A 21,887-nucleotide genomic window follows, 5' to 3' on the forward strand; every position below is an offset into this window, starting at 1 on the left:
GAATAATGACTTAAAAAAATTACTATTTCTTAAAGCGCTTTAAGGTTTGCAGAATCTTTTGCATACTATTTCCTTTGATATTCACATCAACTCCATGGAGTGAATCTTGTAATTATAGTGCGTTATGGTGAGAAAACTGAGAGCCAGATTCGTTAGCTTGCCCAGGCTCATACAGCTGATATATGTCTGATGTGGGATTTGAACTCACCATTAAATCTAGACCTCTATATACTACAACATAGGCATAGGTCCTTAACCTAGGCCCTGGGAACTTTTAAAAAATGTTGGTCTATTTTAATGTATTTTATTTTAAAATAAAAATATATCTTAAAATTGTATTTTATTTTACTTGATTATGATGTAATCCCAGCTACCAGGGAAGTTGAGGGTGGTAGAATGCTGGAGTAGCAATTTAGATTTGAAGATCTTTCCCACCCATTAATAGGCCATGTGACCTGTTTACATCACAGGAAGCCTAAATTACATATGGTGGGAGTAGTTTCCTGGCAGGAAAAGGAAGTTATGTCACAGAAGATGCTGTGAGAGAGAGAGAGAGAGAGAGAGAGAGAGAGAGAGAGAGAGACGTTGTGGCTGCTAATGGCCACCCTCGTGATTGTTAGAACTGAACAGGCTGACTTAGATATATTGTGAGTTTGTTTTGTGGAAGACCCCAGCAGGGGGCCGGAGAAGTTTCAGGATGGTGAGACTCCATGTTGTGATATTCTGTATTGAATGTTTTGGGTTCCTTGCTGTTATGATGAAGTGGACTGACTGGCTGCGGGAGCTGAGCATTTGGTTATGGGATACGGTTCTCTGGCGTCTGAATAAATGGTTTACTTCTTCTACCTTCTATGTGGAGAGTCTCGTATACTTTGTGATACTATATAGGCATTTTGACAATTATCATCTACATTGTTATTATTGCCTTACTGCTTGAGATCTAAGATGCGGGATGCTAAATCAATCAAGCATCCACACCAAGTTCAACAGCAATATGGGTGAACCAGTGGAGGAGGGGTCTGTGGCAAACCTAAGGCGGGGTGGGGCAAACCACCTATATTGGAAATGGACAGAACTCTCGAGCTGATCGCAAGTGGGATTAGGTCCTTGAGTGGCTCACTGCATTTTCAGGCTGAACAACATAGGGAGACCTTAAGGGAGTCTTTAAAAAGATCCACACAATTAAATGATAAAATTTTTAAATGGATAACAATTTCCATGTAATTGATTTCCTTCTTAATGGTAAGTATTATTTTGTTCATTAAATGCATAAATCTGCAAAGGGGTCGCTAGTCTGGACCACATCGGTTCATGATTTTGAAGGAACCTTCTAAATTTGAAGAACCCTAGTATTTCACCGAGATGCCTCAATAGAGCTGATATCCTATACCTGTCTCAAGTAAATATGGAAAGAAGAGAAAGAGACCTGTCCATGCTTGTTTTCCCTCTTAAAAATCTCAGTGGAATTCTGTGATGAAAGGACTTTTTCAAATTCTAAATAATTGTCCTCAATCAAAAAGAAAACACATTCCCTCAGTCCCTCTTGGGTTATGGCTTTCCCAACCACACATACTCGGTGATTTGAACTATTGAATGTTAGATCTGGCCTCCTCAGCTGGTACCTAGTCAACCTTCTTCATCCGGAAGGCTAGCATTCCTTTTCAGGTATCCATCGGACTGGATACTAATCAGCATGCTAACCATGGAGTCCTCTGGAACTGAATTTGAATGCTGTGTCAGACATTTCCTAACAATGTGACCCTGAACAGGTTACTAGACATCTTCCTGCCTTGTTATCCTTATCTGTAAAATAGGGTAATAGCATCTGTGTCACAGGGTTGTTGTGAGGAACAAATGAGATAATGTTTGTGGAGCACTTTGAAAACCTTAACATGCTATAGAGCCAATAGTTATAATTAGAGTAAGGTTATAATTATTAGAAGACCTTTAAGGCCTCTTCCAACTCTGAGATTCTGGGATTCCTAGGAACCTGTGGCCCACTGAGGCAATAGAACTTCAAGCTTACCCAGCTCACCATAAAAAGCCTTCCAGCTTAAGGTCCACAACTGCCAAGTCTCTCCCAGGTGCTCAACTGAGTGGAACCTTTTTTCTCTCTTTCTAATTTTGCCTTTGCTCTTTGTTTTCAACAGTGAGCAAGACATGGTGGCTGCCGTTGAGAATTAGACCTTTGTGACCCAGAGACATTTCCACGCGTCACAAAGGTAACTGACATTTACCATTTCCAGTGATGTGAAACTTCCTTCTTAATGTGTCCTGGATAGGTTGAGATGTCCGTCCTCATTTTTCCTCTTGGTTGAGGTTGTTGGGGGCTCTTCCCCTATAATTGCTTTATCTTGTCTGCTTTGCGTTGGTGACTGGGAGAAAATGAAAACAGTATTTCTTTATCAGTTGTTTCTTTCTTAGTGTGGAGTTGTTATTATTGGAGGACTGCTATATTTGTCAGTTGCCTTCAGCCAGTTTGGTAGACGGTTCTGACTCGAGTCATCTCTAATACCTCAGCGTTACCTGCATTCTCTGTCCCACTTTTTACTTAGTGAGGACACAGTGTTCAGCAGCAATGGGGCTGGGAGGATAGGGTAGGAGAGAAAATCACGTAGTTGCTAAGATGGATGCCGTCCTATACAAAAACCATTTGGGAATTTTCTAGCAGGGAGATGGGTTTGTTAAGAATTTGTGTCTCTGAACTTGAAAATGATGAGGGAATGTGTCCTGCATTGGCCAATTGGAAACACCTCTTCTTTTGACAAATTAGAAGTATTCAATCCAATATCTATTTCTTGTTTACTGAGTATAATGTGGAATGAATCATGGGCTGGTGGATGGATGGCCTTTCAAACACTTTTAATTAGTGTTGTGGGCTATTTGAATGAGCCTGGGTGGCTTCCTCTGTCATATATTACAACCCACCCCCTTTAAATGGAGGAGAAATCTTATTTTCCACAAGGTAATATTCATCTCTCCCCCAGCCAGACAAGCATAGAAAATTAAACAATGGTCCGTTAAAAAGCACAGATAATGTATTTATCATTCCAAATTTATGGGAGTTTTGCAAGGCAAATAAGAGTGAGCGCTATTTGTTAGCTGACCTTGGGGAAAATGTGGAGGGGAGGGGAGCACAGAGCCTCTGATCCTTGTAAAAATTCATAAAATACAAGAGTAGCCAGCATAGATGGAGGCCAGTGATGACTTACAGGGACCAGAATGTCACTGGTTTTTCAAGGGATCTTAGGGGCAGAACATTATGGCCAATCGCATTGCTGTGGATTGGGCCACTGAGGTCGGAGATTCTTCACCATTGCTAGTTTTTGCCCATTCTTGGGTATTTTCAAGTAGTCTATTATTGATAAATGAAGGGGACTCTTATTCTACACTTTCTCAGTGGTTGGAATTAAGAAACAAACCAAAGAGATCTCCCTCAGTGGGATTTGTAGGTAAGCAGATACAGCTAAAAAATGGAGTGGCAACTTGGAGAGATGGAGGTGCCTTCTCCCTCCAAGTCTTCAAAAAGAGACTAGACAGACACTCAATCAGGCATTAATATAACAGTAATTCCTTTTGTACAAAAGTTGACCCAAATAACTGCTGAGGTCCCTTTTACCTCTAAAACTCTAATGCTGTGAACCTGTGATTCAAATAGTTCTCTCATTAAGACTCTGTGTTATTCCTCTTTATTCTCTTTATTTTATCTCATATGGCCTTATATATTTATTTATATTTTATTCTTTATATACATAGATATATATATAGTGTGTATGTGTGAGCATGTATATATCCATTTTATATATATATATATATACATATATATGTATATGTATGTGTGTATGTATAGCTATCTATGTGTGTGTATATATATATATATGCTCTGTGTATTTTATTTATCTATAAAGATCTAGTCACACAAATATATGTGTGTGTATATATAAGCCTGTGTATCTGTGTATAGTGGTAGGGGTATAAACATGTGAAGATAGATAGACAGATAGATAGACAGATGTAGATGGATAATGTGTATACATATATATAATATGTATGTATATATAGATACAGATATAGATAGATATGTATTTGTATATATACATGGGTATACATGTGTGTATATATGTATATTTCCATGTATATCTATATCTATAGATTTATCTATAGCAATATAGGTCCTCACACAAATATGTTTCTATATATGCATATGCATATCTATATCTATAAATCTGTATCTTTCTATGAATACACTCACATATACATATACACACATATGCACATATACATACATGTATACACATGCATGTAAATACATCCACATCCATACATATATACATACACATATACGTACACATATGCATATATACACAGATATATACACATATATACACATATATCTACATAAACACACACACATATATATGTATGTACACACACATGTCCCCCCACATATATATGTAGGTATGTATATGTGTATATGTATGTATATACCCACACATGAATACATACACACATACACATACATAAAAGCACACAACACTTCTGTCTAAAAGGAGAAAAGACTGAGTTTCGATACAAAATGAATTGCGGTCTTTTCCATCTGTGGAGTCATTTTATAGCATAGAGGGAAATAGGCCAGGCAAATTAAGACTTTGTACTTTAAAAAAAATCACTATCTTCCTTTTTTTCTTCCTTCCTTCCTTCCTTCCTCTCTTTCTAGTATATATGTTGTGTATATAAACATACATGCATATATACAGACATATATACACATACATATTTGCACATACACAAAACATATTTGCACATATATTTATTTGTATAAATACATACATAAATATACTTTTTCTCTTAGAGCCACACAGCTGGGATGTATCAAGAGTAGGACTTGAAGCCCACTCTTCCTGGTTTGGAGGCCTGACCATTATCCACTAATCTGATATTGGAAAGAGAACAAACCTTCGAATCAGAAAGAACAAGCTTCGGATCTCACTTCCAATACAGGGTTGCTGTGTGACCCTGGAAATGTCCCTTAACCTTTCCTACACTACAAGCAATGGTATACACTGCCACTGACAGTTGGTCCGTCGATAAGCTGGTATGAATTGCTTACTATATGGTAGATTCTGTGCTAAACCAAGGGGAGAAGGGAAGAAAAAGCAAAAATGACTACTAGATCAAAGGAGCTTACAGTCTAATGGGGGACATTCACATATGTAAATATATACAAAATATATTCAAAATTAACATAGAGTTGTTTGGTAAAGAGGTGCACAAACAGCTTGGGAGATTAGGAAGGACGTTTACCAAAGGCTTAGTGAGAGTTTCCCATATTATAAGAAGGATTGACAGAAGGAAGAAAAGAAAGGAAGAAGAGAGAAAAGGAGGAAGGGAAAGAAAAATAATATTGAAGAACATGGGAGGTTAACACTGTGGTATTGTAAGCTGACAGCAGCAATTCAATTTAACTCAATCTACCAACAGGCATTTATTAAGAACTCACTCTATGCCAAGTACCGTGCCAGTTTCAGATAATACAATGATCCAGTATGATCCAGTCTACCAAATGATTTTGTCATTGCCTACCATATTCTAGATACTGTGCTAGGTGTCTGAGATCCAGAGACCAAAATAAACAGTTCCTGTCCTTAAGAAGCTTCTTTTATAGAGAGGGACAAAGAGCAGATGGGGAACTATCCTAGCCTTTCTCATTCATTGCCAAAAAGCCTATTTTATGGAGAACTCACACAGGGTAATCATTCACATGGTGGTCAGAAGAAGTGATACAAGGACACTCTCAAGGTCTCTCTTAAGAACTTTGGAATTGATTGTAAGACATGGTAGACACTGGGACAGGACAGATCAGCATGGCATGCCCTCATCAGAGAAGGGGCTGTGCTCTGTGAACAAAGCAGAATTTGAAGCAGCTCAAAAGAATTATGAGCTGCCCAGATTTATAGAGTCCACCCCAGGTGTCCACATGGATCATTTGTGTCTGACTTCTGGTAGAACATTCTGAGCTTGTATTGGTCTGATCAGCCACAATCAGACACACTACTCAAAAGAACCCTGGACCACTAGCTAGGAAACCTGTCTTTACTCCTCACCTCTGTCATAGGTGAATCATTTCGTCTTCCTGTCTGTAAAATGGGCATACTGGGATAGAGGGAAGAACTGACTCTATCACTTTCAGAGGTAAAAGGGTTTGTAGAAGCCATCAAGTCTTACTCCCTTGTCATACAGACAAGGAAACTGAGGTCTGGGGAGGTTAAATGACTTGCCTAGGATCATACTTTCAGTAAGTGTCTGAGACAGATTTTAAACTCAGGTCTTCCTGACTCTTAAGTCCAGTTCACTCTAACATAGCGATGCCATTTTGGTCCTCTTCAAGAATGAAAGACAACAACCAAGCAACTTTTCTGTGCTCTCACCCTACTGCATACCACACAGGGGGGTGTCTCAGAAATAGGCTCTGAACCTTGTAGAACCATGGATGTTGAGAATAATAAGAAGAAAGAATCTTATTCTGGCATCATTTGTTGGTATTGTCAGGAGCAAGAGTTACATCCCATCCTCCCACACATATACAGTCACACACTATGTGCTCATTCAGGCTGGAATGACTGTATTCAGGAAAGTTTACAAAATTTGACGTGATACTTTTTCCAGGAAAGAAATCACCAGTGTAATTTGTATGGTAGTGGGATGGTAGTTAGGGGTGAAGGTCAGCAAGGGAGGAGGGATTATCACAGAGTCATAGACTTTAGAATTGGAAGGGATCTAGGAGACTAAATAAATCTACTGCCAGTGATCCAGTGAACAATCATACAGTATTAGAATTAGAAAGGACTTTGGAGGTCATCTACTCCAACACCTTCATTTTGACAGGTGAGGAAACTGAGGCCAAGAGAAGTTCAATGACACTACTGACCTAGGTCATACATAAAGGAAGTGGTAGAATCGGGATTTGTGACCTCAGATTCACTGCTTATTCCACCATTCTGTGCTACCTGTCAAAAAACTCAAAAGGGTAAAGTTACTTGTTCAAGGTCACTTGGGCAATATATAGCAGTATTAGGATTTAACTATTCTGCACTTAAAAAGAAAACAAAGGACTGTTATTGATAGACATTAAAGATTAATATGGGCTAGAAGAATTGAATAAATTCAATAGATACTCTGAAACAGTCTCTGCCTTTAAGGAGCTTACATTCTACTGGGAACTAGAGAATTACTCAAAAATTGCTATGACCTACAATAGTCAGTGTTATGGGAAGAGGACAGCCCAAGAACCATCCATGTCGAAGAAGAGGATTTGAGTGACTTTACCTCCAAATCCTTAGGCTACCCTAAGGTAGCCAAATGGCCAAAATGGCCAGTCTGTCTGATTGGCTGAGGGCAGAGAGTAGGCAGAGACAGTGGCCCTGATCTTATCCATATTTGGTCCAATGTACTCATCTTAGGATCTCTAAAGGTCCCTTCTAGCTCTACCATTTCATGTCCTAATACTCTGTGTTTGCATTGTGTGCTGGCATCACTTTCAATACTGAGCTTAGTAAATGTGTGTAAGATCAGGGCCACTTTTTCTGTTGCAGGGGCCAGGGTGAGGCTCAAGGCCTTACAGGCATAATGACTCACAAAGTGTTTGTGGGATGTATTGATCATCACTCACACGTGGTGGTGGGGGAGGGCCTTTGCTGAGCAGAGGAGGAGGCCAATATTATGCCTTGTTATTAGAGACTAAAATGGGCTAATTGAGGACATATAAGACTGAAGGACCCTGTATAGGGGACTGGCAAGCACCTGGGCACAAGCATGAGTGGGAGAGACAAAGATCATGAGACCAAATTAGATGAGGTCAAAGATGGAGAAGCCATCATCACTTTAGAATATAAGCTTCTTGAGAGCAGAAACTGTTCAATTTTCATCTTCACATCCCTAGTACCTAGGACAAGTATCTGGTACATAGTAGGTACTTATACGCACTTGGTTGATTGATCATTTGAAGAAGGAACAGGTGAGCTTCTATGGAATAGGGAGAGAATGTAACTTAATTGGGAAGCAGGAGTTCTTTATTTTAGTCATGGCATGGAAACTTATTATCAGTATGACTTTCAACAAGTTATTTTGGACTTCAGTTTTCTCATCTGTGAAGTGATGGGAGACTAAATGATCACTGATGTTCTTTCTGGCTCTAACATTTTGTGTCCAGTGTTCTAAGATCCTGTGTCCTTAGGCTCCTATCAGCTGTGACATTCCCTGTTCTAAGGGCCCTCCCAGGTCTGACATTCCCTCTTCCAAAGTCCCTTTCAGGTCTGACATTCCCTGTTCTCAGCCCCCTCCCAGCTCTGACATCCCCTGTTCTAAAGTCCTCCCCAGCTCTGACATTTCCTGTTCTAAAGTCCTCCCCAGCTCTGACATTCCCTGTTCTAAGGTCCCTCCCAGCTCTGACATTCCCTGTTCTTAGCCCCCTCCCAGCTGTGACATTTTATATTCTCAGATCTCTTCAAGCTCAGGAATCAATGAGTCTAAGGATGTGTTCCTTCACTTAGCCTAAGATGAGTTTTCCACTGAGAGCGTTTGGGTCTTTGCAGAGGGAAGAAGGCATGGCCACCAAGCTCTACTTGGTGTCTTAAAATACTTATTGCCTTTGCAGTCTCAGATTTTGTCTAGATCTTTCCTCTTGTGGCTTTTTGCTGCAGCTAAGTCTAGCCTCAGTGCAGATGACATGCCTCTAAATGGATTCTGAGTGTTCCTATGGGGGTTGGGAGCTGGAGAGCTAAAGGCTGCTGGACCGAAGAGAAAGAAAGCAGTATTTTAAGCATCCTCGTTGACCACAGGTCTGCATGTAAGCACCTAGATGAAATGAGTTATTTTTGAACGCTTTCAAGTTGTTAGCGTCCTGCTAGACAAGTGGGCTGGGTAAACGGCCCCCTTCATCATCAACTCGATGCTCATACCAAAGGCTGCTTATTAGGCCAGTGCTAACTACAGGATGGGATAGTATCCCCCAGTGCCTACTTCAACTCCACCACAGCAGGCTTTGTTTCCGTCGGCCCCCGTGAATTTAAGCTTTTCCCCGTTTGGCCATTTTTAAATGCCTGAGAGCTTTCAGTCGACACGTACTGGTTATTACTTATTTGTTTATTGCCTTGATTATCCCTGACTGGCAGTCTTTTCACATTTGTATTGAAAATTCATCTATAACCTTAATGGTGTGTGTGTGTGTGTGTGTGTGTGTGTGTGTGTGTGAGTGTCTGCATGATTAGGGGAGGGGACAAGTGGTGGCTTCTGGAGGGGGAGACAAAGATCTATCACAGAGAAGTCAGAAAATGGGACATTGTCTTTCATTCTCTCGCATTTTTCCTTCCTTCTACATTACCTCTCTTATCTCTCCATTCCTCTAATCTACCTTCCTTTTCCTCCAATCTGTCTTCCCCTTCAATTCCCCCTTTCTCCTTCATTTTTCTTTTGTCCCCTCTATGCTTCCCTCTTTCATTCTCTCTTTTCCTTTCACCTCTGTCCTTTCCTCTTTCCTGGCCTAATCTACTCAGAAGAACCCTGGACCACTAGCTAGGAAACCTGTCTTTACTCCTCACCTCTGTCTTAGGTAAATCATTTAGTTTTCTTATCTGTAAAATGGGTATGTTGGGATAGAGGGAAGAGAACTGACTCTATCACTTCCAGAGGTAAAAGGGTTTGTAGAAGCCATCAAGTCTTACTCCCTTGTCATACAGATAAGGAAACTGAGGTCTAAGGAGGTTAAATGACTTGCCTAGGAACATACATTCAGTAAGTGTCTGAGACAGATTTTAAACTCAGGTGTTCCTGACTCTTGAGTCCAGAGCTTCATCCAGAGGACATGAATTCTTATTATACCTCTGACCCTTCATGGTATAATCTTTGTCAAATCCCTGGACCTCAGTTTTCTGTCCTGTGAAATAAGATGTAAGACCAAATGGTCTCTGGGATCCCTTCTAGCTCCTAATCTATGGTCTGGTCACCTCAACTGCTACTATTCCCACCTCTTGGGACCCATAATAATAACTGGCACATATATGGTAATTTAAGAATTACAAAACATTATACACACACACATGCACACATGTATATGACTCCCTTCGGGCCTCATAACAATCCTATGAAGCAGGTGCTACAGGTCTCATCTCCATTTTATAGACCAGGAAATTGAGCCTGAAAATGGTAAAGTGGACTACAAGTGATTACCAAGGTAGTTGCAGAGGCTGGATTTAAACTGAGGTCTTTCTCACCTTATGACCTAATATCTCAGGATACCTTTCAGATGAAATCATGGCTGTGAAAGAGCATTGTATCGATTTATTTTGTTTCCTCCCTCACCCTCTCCTTCATTCTGGGTGACAGAATACTTCAAGAACCTGTGACCTCAATTTTGTGGTTGTGAGATCTCCTTTACTCAAGGAAGAGTCTCTGTATAACTCAGGATATAAGTCCTAGAGAATTGTCTGAGATGCAGAGACACTAAAGGACTTACCAAGATCACACAGCTAGTGTCAGAGCTCCAGAGTACTAGAGGGCAGGTTTTCCTGACTCCAAGCCCAGCATACTATGCCATGTTGCCTCTTATTCTAGACCATAGGGAAGAAGAACAAAGACCATGTAATCAAACAAAGCAAAATAAATAATCCACCATCCTGGAACTTGCAGGGGATGGTGAACCACATCCACAATCAAACAATAAAATTACAATGATATAAATAGTAGAATGCAAGCTTCATGAGGGCAACGCCCTGGTCTTAGCCCAATTTAATACCTGTCCTGTGTCTACAGAAATCTTTATCTGCTATCAGACATAGCTGATATATCAATTTACTTTGCTTAGGTGTCTCTCCTTGTTCAGCTCAGAGATTTTTTTTCTGTTACTCTGGTGGAGGTGCGGATTTACTCCTCCATTTTAGTGCCTTCCTTTGGGGTCCCCTTTCTAAACCACATTGCCTTTTCTCTGGCTGCTCCTATTTTTCCTCAAACTATCTCCTTCTGGTTATATTATTGTCTATATTATTCAAGTTTCTTATCTGGATAGTTATGGTGACTTGAAAGTTATAATGGAAGGTTATTGCTCATTGCTATATGCTCTCTGACTCCTCATAACTCCCCATCAGGTCTTTGCAAATGGTGATTACTCCTCACAAGTCCTCTTCTTTGTTTTCTGAAGTCTGGCTTCTATACCTCAGCTCCATTGCTAGTTCCCACAGTTCTACCTCTCTCCAGTAGATGGGGCATGTCACCTCCATCAGGGGATCAGTTCATTAGCAGCCTGGTCATTATAAAGCTTTTTTCTCTTTTTTCATGTAATAAGAGCTAAAAACTCATGATAAAGCTTTTATTCTTTGAAAGCTTTTATTCTTTGAATCATTTTTTTCTGTACACCAAGACCCCACCTTCCCTACTCTTGCAAAGGAGTCTTAGCAGGATGATGGAAACACTCCCATCCTGCATCACTGAAATGAAGTTCTCTTTTCAGATCCCTTGTGGTTCATGGTGAGTCATCTATGTCTCCTTTTTCTCATGCCTGGGTTGTACACCTCTCACAGGGAAGATTAATATCTTCCACTGAGTCTTGGGTTTTGGAGCCAAGAGCCTATTGTTTCTAATTTACCGCCCCCCCCAACTATTACCTTCTGATTATGTTATTGAGTGTGTCATTCAAGTTTCCCTGAGACTACAAAATGAAGGGGAGATATGGAGCCTCCCTGTATGCCTGACATGAGGGAAAAGGAAATTTTGTAATCTTTGTTATAAAAAAATTCTATCATCTTTGAGCCTAGTATAGAGTTTACAGAGATACAAAAGATGCTTAATTATGTTTGTTGCGTAAAGGAATGTGTAACTGTTAGAGGAGAAGAGAATAAAAGAGGGTAAGGAAAGGGAGAAAAAAGGAGGAGAGGAGAGAGGAGTATGAGAGTGTCATACAGGTATTAAAAAGTGAAGGTTGGTTTGTAGACAAAAATATCCCATATGAACGTGGGGTATTATATCTAGATTATTCTAACTTCTCTTATATTTTGCCATTACTTCCCTCTTCCTCCTTTGCTTTCCCTTCTCCCTTCCTTCCATCATTCTTACCCTCTCTTCTTTCATTCTTCCTTTGTCCTGCCCTCCTGCCTTCATTACTCTTTCTCTCCATCACTCTCTCTTCCTTCTTTCTCTCCTTCCTTCCTTCCCTTCCCTCCCTCTTTCCATTACTTTTATCTTTCCTTTCTCCCTTCTTTTGTCTCCCCATCACTCCATGTCTTCCCTTCCTTTCTCTCTCCCACTTCCCTGCTGTCTTCTGTTATTCCCTCTCTCCCCTTTTCTCTCTCTCTTTCTTCCACCTCTTTTGCCCTGTCTTTCATATGCTTAGTGGAGGGTTTGTTGTTGTGGGGTTTTTTTTACCACTTGCACATTCGCACATCTCAATCTTCCAGGCCTCTGACCGGAAGCAAGGTGCTCTTGGCAGTTTGTGCTGTTGCTAAGGGAGACCAGGGTCTGGCTCTCACCTCATCTCACCACCTTCTCCCACTCAGTCTAACTGTGTCTCCACAGGAAATTAAGCTCTTCTCCTCTTGTGCCCTCCCACTATAATGAAAGGTTTCCTTCGAAGCATTTAGAATGAATGAGTACTGAGACACTTAGAAGACGGCATATTTTGTGCAGTGGTTTGTAAAGATGGTAGCAAATGGTGGAAGAGGGGGATACTTACAAGGGGATTTATCTAATCAGCACCTTCTTTCTCATAGCCCTTAAATATTCTTTATTCTGAAAAGCTTAAGTGAGCATCCCTCATATTCACTCTTGCTAACTTTTCCCCTTGGATATACCCATCCCCCTTCAAATGTAGAAATATTATTAATCATTATGTTTATAATAACTTGGGTACCAATCCCTTACATAAGCACCCCACCCCAAAAGTATTATTATGGACTACATTATCTACAAGTTCCTTCCTAGATATAATAGATAGAATTTACATAGTGCCTTGAATTTTGCAACGCCCTTCAAAAATACAATTTCAAGATGAGGAAACTGAGACAAACAGAGGTTGTGACTTGCTCAGAGTTACACAGTCAGTAAGGATCAGAGACTTGGTATGAACTAAAGTTTCCTTGACTCCAGGGCCAACACTCTACATACTGTATTTATATAATCCAGTCCATTCATTTTTTTGGATAAGGAACTAATATTCAAGGAGGTTAAAAGTAGATGAAGGACATTGTCAGGGGTAGAAATTGAACCCAGGTCCTCTGACTATAGAGCCAGTGTCCTTTCTTCTGTAACATTCACTAGGGAGGCATTTTAGTTGTGGCCACAGACTGTGGGCCACAATACTCAGGGAATGAGATGCTGAGCCAAAGGAAAGAGAATGCTTCCAGGCAAAGATCAGGTCTTTTAACATCCTTGTGTCTGAGGCTGATCTTTTTTTTTTTTACTTTATCCCAGACAATTATCTGACTTAGAGTTGGAAATGTTTAAGATTGTCTCTGGTGTGTCTTGGAAAAGAATCTGAGCTATAAAAAAGTTATATAGCAGGTAAAGACATTTTCCTGCAGCCTATTTGTCTTCAATTCTTGCATTCATTATCCAAATATCTGACAATAATCTTCCTAGACTCTGGGCTACCCTACACAGATTAATAGTGTTATTATTCATTGTTCATTATTGTAAAATCATAATTATGAAACACATAACCTATAAGCCCCCACATACACACACACACACACACACACACACACACACACACACACACGGGTTAACGTGTATGTTTATACACATGTGTATGTATGTGTGTGTGTGTGTGTATATCTCAGCAGTACTAGAAATATATGTGTATGTGTATATGTTACATGTTTTATTATTTGTTATTATTAATTATTTATATGATTATATTAATCGATTTGTGAATAGCTGCCTCTTTCCACCATTTGACATCAGAGTTTTGATCCCCCAAACGCTCCTCTGACTCAGTGTCCAAAACTCTTTAAGGCTAGTCTGGGAACTGTGAAAACAGAAGCAGCTGTATTGTTGTTGTTTGGGGAGAGGAGTGCAGGAGGTAAGGCTACTTCCCTATAAACCACTGCACAAAATATCCAGTCTTCTGGATTCTGGGGTTCAGAATCACTGAGGAGAGCATGATTTGGTGCAGCAGCAGCAGCAGTAGTAGCAATAGTAGAAGGTAGTGGTAGCAGCAGCAGCAGCAGAAGTAGCAGCAGCAGCAGCAATATATGTGTATGCATAATGAAATATCACAATTTCAATATTTCATTCATCGAGGGACCTCTCTCCTAACACAGACCACACTCTGTCCCCATACTTACACACTCTAATAGAATTTTTGTGAGATGCTGGATCTAATAAAAAATCATCATCTTGGGGCTAACCCTCTGAAGATTCTCTGCTCTGCATTTAAAAAGGATGGTTATTGGTAACCAACAAGCTTTCCCTCATTGGTTCCTAATGGATGCTTTTCCTTTGAATAACAACTACCAGAGCTTTTGTTCTTTTGACATAATGTTTGAGAACATATTTAGGGAAAGCATTTTAAATTCGTGTCAATGAGTAATAATATTTTATTTCTATAATTTCTAACATTTATCAAAGAATTCATAGGCGTTCAGGTTTAGCACAGGAAGGAACCTTAGAGATCTGTTAGAGGTACACTATAAGTCATTGGACATTGAACAAAAGTCGATTTTCTTTGTGTTAACACAACAAGGATATGAAACAAGGATACCGTGACTCTTAGCTTCTCTGCTTCTCATATCGGTATGGAAACACCTCTGGTCTTCAGGGCAAAGTACAGTGAAGGATATGGTGATTCGTTTGGTCTTCAGATATACCTCAAGTCTAAGAAACCCTGATTGTTTCTGGCTGGGACTGTTTATGCATTTAGGTGACCAGGATCCTGCTTCAGGGTAACCATGCCAATCAGAGCCAATCCTGGGACAGCTTTCAAAATATAATCCTTAAGGATTAGGACGAGAGAAGGGATATTGAATGTCCCATGTTGTGGGTGCAAGTAATGAAACTGTGTCAGTGACTCGATGGCAAATGTTATTCCAACCACAAGACCATGTATCCAACCCCCTCACTTCACCTATGAGAAAACTGCCCCAAAAGTCACAGAAATAGCAGCAGTGCTAGTAAATAAACAAAGATTCTTTGACTTAGAATGGAGTGCTCCTTCTGCTAAACTGTGATGTTTCTCATAGATCCCAACAAACAATTATTCCAGTTGAGACACACTAAGAAAGGTACGTTATCCACAGAAGTGATAGTCACACTATGTGCTTCCCACATCAGAACACAGCCAGAGTATTTTGTTTCATTCTTGGCATCACAATTTAGCAATGTTATTGATAAGCTGTGGAACCTCAAGAAACTAGCATCCAGGATGGTAAGGTGCTAGAACTGATTAAACAGTAGTATCATTGACAGAACGTAGATGAGATCTCTCAGGGAGGTGCATGTTAACTCTCCTCAATAACAAATTCTTGAACTGAAATAAATTGGAATTCAAGTACATTAAGGGCTCCCATGAGGAATGGGCATTACAGGAGTCTTATTTCTTCTTGACTTGAGTAAATATAACTAGGTCCATTAGGTGGAAGTTGGAAAGAAGTGAACTTAGGCTTGATGTCAGCAAACAGCCTCAAAGAGGGAGAGCTGTCCAAGGTGGCAATGCTTCAAGATGTTTTCCTTCACTGGAGGTCTGCAAGCAAAGGCTGCATGACCACTCGATGAGAAGGTTGTAGACAAGATTGTTTTACATTATGGGTAAGTCCTATTAAAATGATGTGCTGTAGTAAGAGAGTTATGGTATAGTAAAAACAAAAGAAACTGATGTCAGATGGTCTAGTTTCAAGTCTATATAATATTGCACAAGTCAATTTTCATTGCTGAGTGCCAGTTCCCCGTCATTGAAAGCAGAAATAGGGCTGCTTCTTTCATGCTAATGATCTTTTTTAATATTTGCCTCTGCCATGGGCAAGTAATAGCATGCTCTTAAGATTCAGTTTCCTTAGTTGTAATGTGGGGATATTTGCTCAGGTGAGGGAATTGCACAGAATAGTGTGGACTTGGAGGCAAGAGAACATGGGCTCAAATTTACCTCTGGATATGATGAGCTGGGTGATAGATAAGTCTCTACGGCAGCCTTTGGCAACTAAGATATAGCAACTAAATTACACGTGGGTTAGGACTGGGGTAAGGTGGGGGAGGGTTTCCACACCAAGAAAATCACCAATCCTTGGTAGAGTGATAGAAGACCTACATTGATTACTTCATAGGGTTATTGTGAATCACCTGAGATAATATGCTTAAAGTACATTGTGAATTGTAAATCACTGTCTGACTGTTTATATCATCATTATTATAAATAGCAACTCATGCCTACGAATTATTGAGTTACATATTAATTTATTATAAATAATATTAAGATTAATAATAGGATCTCCTTCATTTTGGGTGGATTTGGGTATATTTAAGGGATTACAAGGTCAATGATCACACAGAAGAGGAAAGTAGGACGAGGTTGAAATCTGTACTAGTGGATTGAGTGAGCACACCAGAGATGTCAGAGATCCGTCAAAGTGACACTTTCTTTGTTTCCAGCATTATGTTAAAATCTCAGAACTGTTACTCATTTGCTGTGTGATCTTAACTCTGCTGGGCCTCAGTTTCCTCCCTTGTATGATTAGAGTATTCTACTAAAAAGAATACTCTCTCTCCTTTTCTCTATGTCCTGACTGCCTTGGCTTTGTTCAAGGCTTCACCTCAAACATCACTTTCTTCAAGAGATCTCAACGCATCCCCTTCTGCTACCGGCTTCCCTCTCAGATTCGATTCTAATTACCCTGTATTAATCTTGTACATACTTAGTTGTCTGAATGTTGTCTCTCCCATTGGAATGTGCACTTCTTGAGAGTAGAGACTATAATTTTGCATTTCTTTATATCCCTAGTTCTTTAGCATAGTATTTGGTACCTAGTAAGCACTTAATAAATACACATGGACTGACTAATCTCTGATGCTGCTTCAAGCTTGGAATCACTGATCCAGTTAACGCTGAAAAAATAAACTAATAAAATGAAACATAATAATAAACATATATATAATAATATATTATATTATGACATATAATAATAAATAAAATAAACAATAAACTAGTAAAATAAACTAATGAAAAAGTGAGATATCATTAAGCATTAATTAAATTCCCATCAAATTATACTCTTCTCAGTGATTCGGAGCCCCAAAATATTCTTATTCAAACTCTGTTCTCCATCTCCCATTGGCCACTCCATTATTCTTCTCATCCCCATCCCATTACCTCCAAAGTCCTACTTTAAAGCTACTCACCCCTTTCAATGTGTCCTTGAAATGCTTGCTCCATAGGTAACAAACTTGCTTTTGTCTTCAATTTTTTTTCTTTCATTTCCCACTACTTCCAACTTCTCGCTTCCACTGAGACCTAGCTCCCTGCTGATAACACGGCTTCCCTGGCTGTGCTTTCTTGTACTATCTGCACATTCATTCACATCTCCAAATCAATGGTTGTCAGTGTTGGAATATTCCTCGCTTTCCATTGCCACTTCCAGGTTCTCCTCATGCTATCATCAATCACTAACCTTTCCTCCTATGAAATTTATTCAATCCATTATCTACCACCCTATCAAGACTGGGATGACTGTTATCCAGGGACCTCCAGGACATCCTCCTTCTTTCCTCAATGAGTTCAATGCCTGGCTCACAGACTCTCTCTTCACCAACTCCTACCCCCATACTAGGGAACTTCAACATGCATATGCTACTCCCTCAAACACATCATCTTCCCAGTTACTTAATTTATTCTTTTCCCATGACCTCCTCCTTCCCCCCACCTTAACTATATTCCAGAATGCTCAGACAATTGATCTTACAATTACTCACAGATCCTCTACTTCCATGTTCATTAACTCTGATGTGTCCTTATCCAATCACTATATATTGTCATTCCACCTCTCTCCATGCTTTGAAGCTGCAAACTTTCTCTCTCTCTCATCCTCACCACAACCTCCAGTCCCTCCAGCCCTGATTTCTTTCTCTGTCTTACCTGCACTACTAACACTCTCCTCTCTTCCACATCTTGACCCTCTTGTGAAACAGTTCAACTCCATACTGTCCTATTTTCTCAAGTTTCTTGCACCTTATCCTAAAACCAATCTTGCCTTTCCAAGCCATAGCCTTAAAGTACTCCCACCATGCTCTGCCTTCCATCCTACTCCAATGCTGTTAAAGGAAGCTGGATAAAAACACAAAACCATACTGACTAGGTCCACTACAAATTTTTACAACAGAATGTCAACTTGGCCCTCACTGTGGCAAGACACTCTTTTTATACATCACAAATTATATAAAAGTGACAGTGGCTTTTTCCAAACCTTTTAATCCCTCCTCAAATTACTCATGGCTCCCCCTCCCCCACCCTCTCAGTTGGAAAAACTTATGTCATATTTTGCAGAAAAAAAGAAGCCCTTCACCAAAATTTTCCTCGTATCGGCTCCTCACCTCATACCACCCTGATGCCTTCTGCCATTATCTTCTTCTTCACCCCTGTCTCAAATGAAGATGTGACCTTCCAGTCATTTCAGTCATGGCTGACTCTTTGTGACCCCATTTGGGGTTGTCTTGGCAAAGATACTGGAGTGATTTGCCATTTCCTTTTTTAGCTCATTTTACATATGAGAAACTGAGGAAAACAGGGTTAAGTGACATGCTTAGGGTCACTAGTAAGTGTCTGAGGCTGAATTTGAACTCAGGTCTTCTTTACTCTAGGTCCAGGGCTCTATCCATTGCACCACCTAGCTGCCTCCTTGCCAAACAAAACTTCTCTACAAGTGGTCCCATTCCATGCCATCATCTCAAGCAGACTACCCCATCCATACTCCCTACTCTCTGACTTATTTTGCATATTTCCCAGTCTGCCAGGTGTTTCACTTCACCTGACAAACACATCCATGTCTCCCCACCACCATCCTAAAAACTAAACTAAACTGAACTAAATCCCCTGACCTGGTATATCCATCCTCACTACCTATCATCCTATGTTTCTCCCCCATTTTGGAGATGAGATCCTTAAGATGGTCATCTGTATTTGATGTCCCTACTTCCTTTGCTCTCACTTCTTACCTCTCTGTAATCTGGCTTCTGACTTCATCATTCAACCAAAACTGTTCTCTCTAAAGTTGCCAGTGATTTCTTATTTGCCAAAGCTAGTGACCTTTTCTCAATCTTCATCTTTCTGGATCTCTCTGTAGACTTTGACACCAATGATCACTTTCTTTCCTTTATACTCTCTTATCTGTAGATTTTTGTGACATTACTCTGTCCTTATACTACTTATCCCTGTTTGACAGCATTTTTTTCAGTCTTCTCTGAAGGATCTTTATCCCAGTTATGCCTGCTAGTGGTGGATTTTCCCCAAGGCTCTGTGCTGGACCCTCTTGTCTTCTTCCTCTATTCTGTTTTCCTTAGTGGTCTTATCAACTCCCATGCATTCAATTTTCATCTCTGTGCTAATGATTCTCAGGATCACTTATCTAGCCATAACCTTTCTTTTAACATCTAATCTCAAATTTGGGTTGTGTTATGAGGGACATAACTTCTAGGAATAGGAAGGGGTTAGTCTCACTCTACTCTTCTCTCATCAAACTTCATCTGGACTATTTATTCAATTCTAAACACTGTGATTTAAGAAGGACAGTGAAAAGTCAGAGTACATGCAGGGGAGGTTAGCTAGGATGGTGAAGTGCTACAAGGCCATCATGCATAAGGATCAGGTGAAGCAACTGGGCATGGTTAGCTAGGAGAAGAAAAGACCAAGGAGGGGAGGGTTTATGTGAGCTGCCTTCAAGTATTTGAAAAACTGTCATGTGGAAGTGGGATGAGCTTTGTTCTCCTTGTCTCCAGAGGGCAGAATTAGAAATAATGGGTATAATTTGTAAAGAAACAAATTTATAATGGATGTTGCAAAAAACTTCCTACCAATGAGAGCTGTCTCCAAGTGAATGAGCTGCCTTCAGGTGGTGGGCTGCCCTTCCGTGGAGGTCTTGAAGTAGATACTTGCTGACATCTTATCATGTATGCTGTAGAGGAGATTCCTTTCATGTATGGGTTGGATTCGCTGGCTACTGACATCCCTTCCAGCTCTCACCTTCTAAAAGAAAGGAATATGAGCTTGGAATCCAGGTACTGGCTGGATTGTAGAAAGGAGAGACCGGAGGAAAGTGAACTGCTAAAATCATCTTGTAATACTCTAGCTGAAAGGAGTTTGATGCTTGAACTAGGATATTGGCACTAGGACATCAGTGAAGAGAAGAGGGGTATCATAGAGATAGACTCAGCTCATCAGACATGAAAGGCAAGGGAAAATGGAAAGTTGAGAGTACTTCCTAAACTCCAAAACAAACTGCCTGGATATGGTGTTTTAGACAGAATTGGGGGACTTAAAAAGAAAGGAATGCTTTTGAGGGAGATGCAGAGTTCAGTTTTAAGTGTATTAAAATTAAGATGCCTATGGGACGTCCTGGTGGAAATGCCCAAGCAGGCAGTAGGTAATATTGGGATTAACTTCAAAAGAGAAAACTATACCTTGAAGGATAGTCGTTTCAGGAATGAAAATGGGGATGGGCGAAAGAATCCCTTGCAAAAGGATAATGTTGGAAAACTCCAGTTCAACAGGAAGCTAGACGGAGTAGAATCATATGGAAGGCAGATTAGACTTTTTCTGCTTTGTTTTAGAGGACAAAAGTAGGGGTAGCTGCCATAGAAAGGCAGATTTTAGCCCATGAGAATGAAGAACTTAATAGCACTTAGAGCTTTCTAGAAATGGCTGCCTCTTCAGCCAGTGAGCTTTTAGTTGGTAGAGTCACTCAAGCAAACATTAAATGGTCACCTATTGGGGCTGTTATAGAGATGTTTATTCTTCAAACAAAGCTTGGTCCAGTTGACCCCTGAGGTCCTTTCCAACTCTGAGATTCTATGATTCTGTGAATTCAATTTGTCAATTTAGGTTCCGTCATGCATTGCAGGGGAAAAATACTTTAGGGACTTAGTGTTCACTGAGGCAGAATCTGAAAGCCGATGAAAGGTCTTCATTGCCTGGGAGAGCTCCTCGGTACTCAGGCTTTAACATGGCGAAGCTCAAAATATCACACCTGCCAAAGGTCATCAAATTTCAAGCTGAAAGTGTGATCTTAAAAACCATGTTGCCTAGGATCATGGATTTGGAGTTGGAGACAATCCTCAACCACCCAATCAAAACCTCTCATTTTACAGGAAAGATAGCTGAGTCCCAAAGAGACAATAATGATTTGTCCAAGGTAAGCGCCAGAACCATGGTTCTAGCCTAAATCATTGGGCTCTGCATCCAGAATTTTGTCCCATGCATCATGCTGCTTCTTCCCTTCTTTAGTTCATCTATCAAGCATCTATTAAGTGCCTATTGTGTACCATGCACTGTGCTAGGCACTAGGGACAAAAAAAAATTAAACATGAAGTCATCTCTCTCCTCAAGAAACTCACATTCTCTTGGGTGGGTAAGGGAGATAAGATGTATGCATAAAAGTAAAGGCAAAATTCCTATAAAGGAAATACACAATAACTTCAGGGGCAGCAACTGAGCGGTGTGGATGAGCACATACTTTTTGTAAGATGTATCCTTTGAGCAGCAGCTAGGTTGTACAATGCATAGAGTGCTGGGCCTAGAGTCAGGAAGACTCATCTTCTTGAGTTCAAATCTGGTCTTAGACAATTATTAGCTGTGTGACCCTGGGCAAGTCACTTAACCCTGTTTACCTCAATTTCCTCATCTGTAAAATGAGCTGGAGAAGAAA

The 21,887-nt window shown here is 40.2% G+C and overlaps 1 protein-coding gene across 1 annotated transcript in view; it reads left to right on the plus strand.

Moving 5' to 3' along the window:
* Positions 1 to 2,150: 2,150 nt before the first annotated feature.
* Positions 2,151 to 21,887, plus strand: part of DAB1 (DAB adaptor protein 1) — a 653,733-nt gene continuing 633,996 nt past the window's right edge. The window contains exon 1 of the mRNA XM_036754288.1: positions 2,151 to 2,222. The gene's annotated coding sequence lies outside the window, so the exon portion shown is untranslated. The remainder of the gene's footprint in view (positions 2,223 to 21,887) is intronic.

Source organism: Trichosurus vulpecula, chromosome 4, assembly GCF_011100635.1.
Source record: "Trichosurus vulpecula isolate mTriVul1 chromosome 4, mTriVul1.pri, whole genome shotgun sequence".
Classification (NCBI taxonomy): domain Eukaryota; kingdom Metazoa; phylum Chordata; class Mammalia; order Diprotodontia; family Phalangeridae; genus Trichosurus; species Trichosurus vulpecula.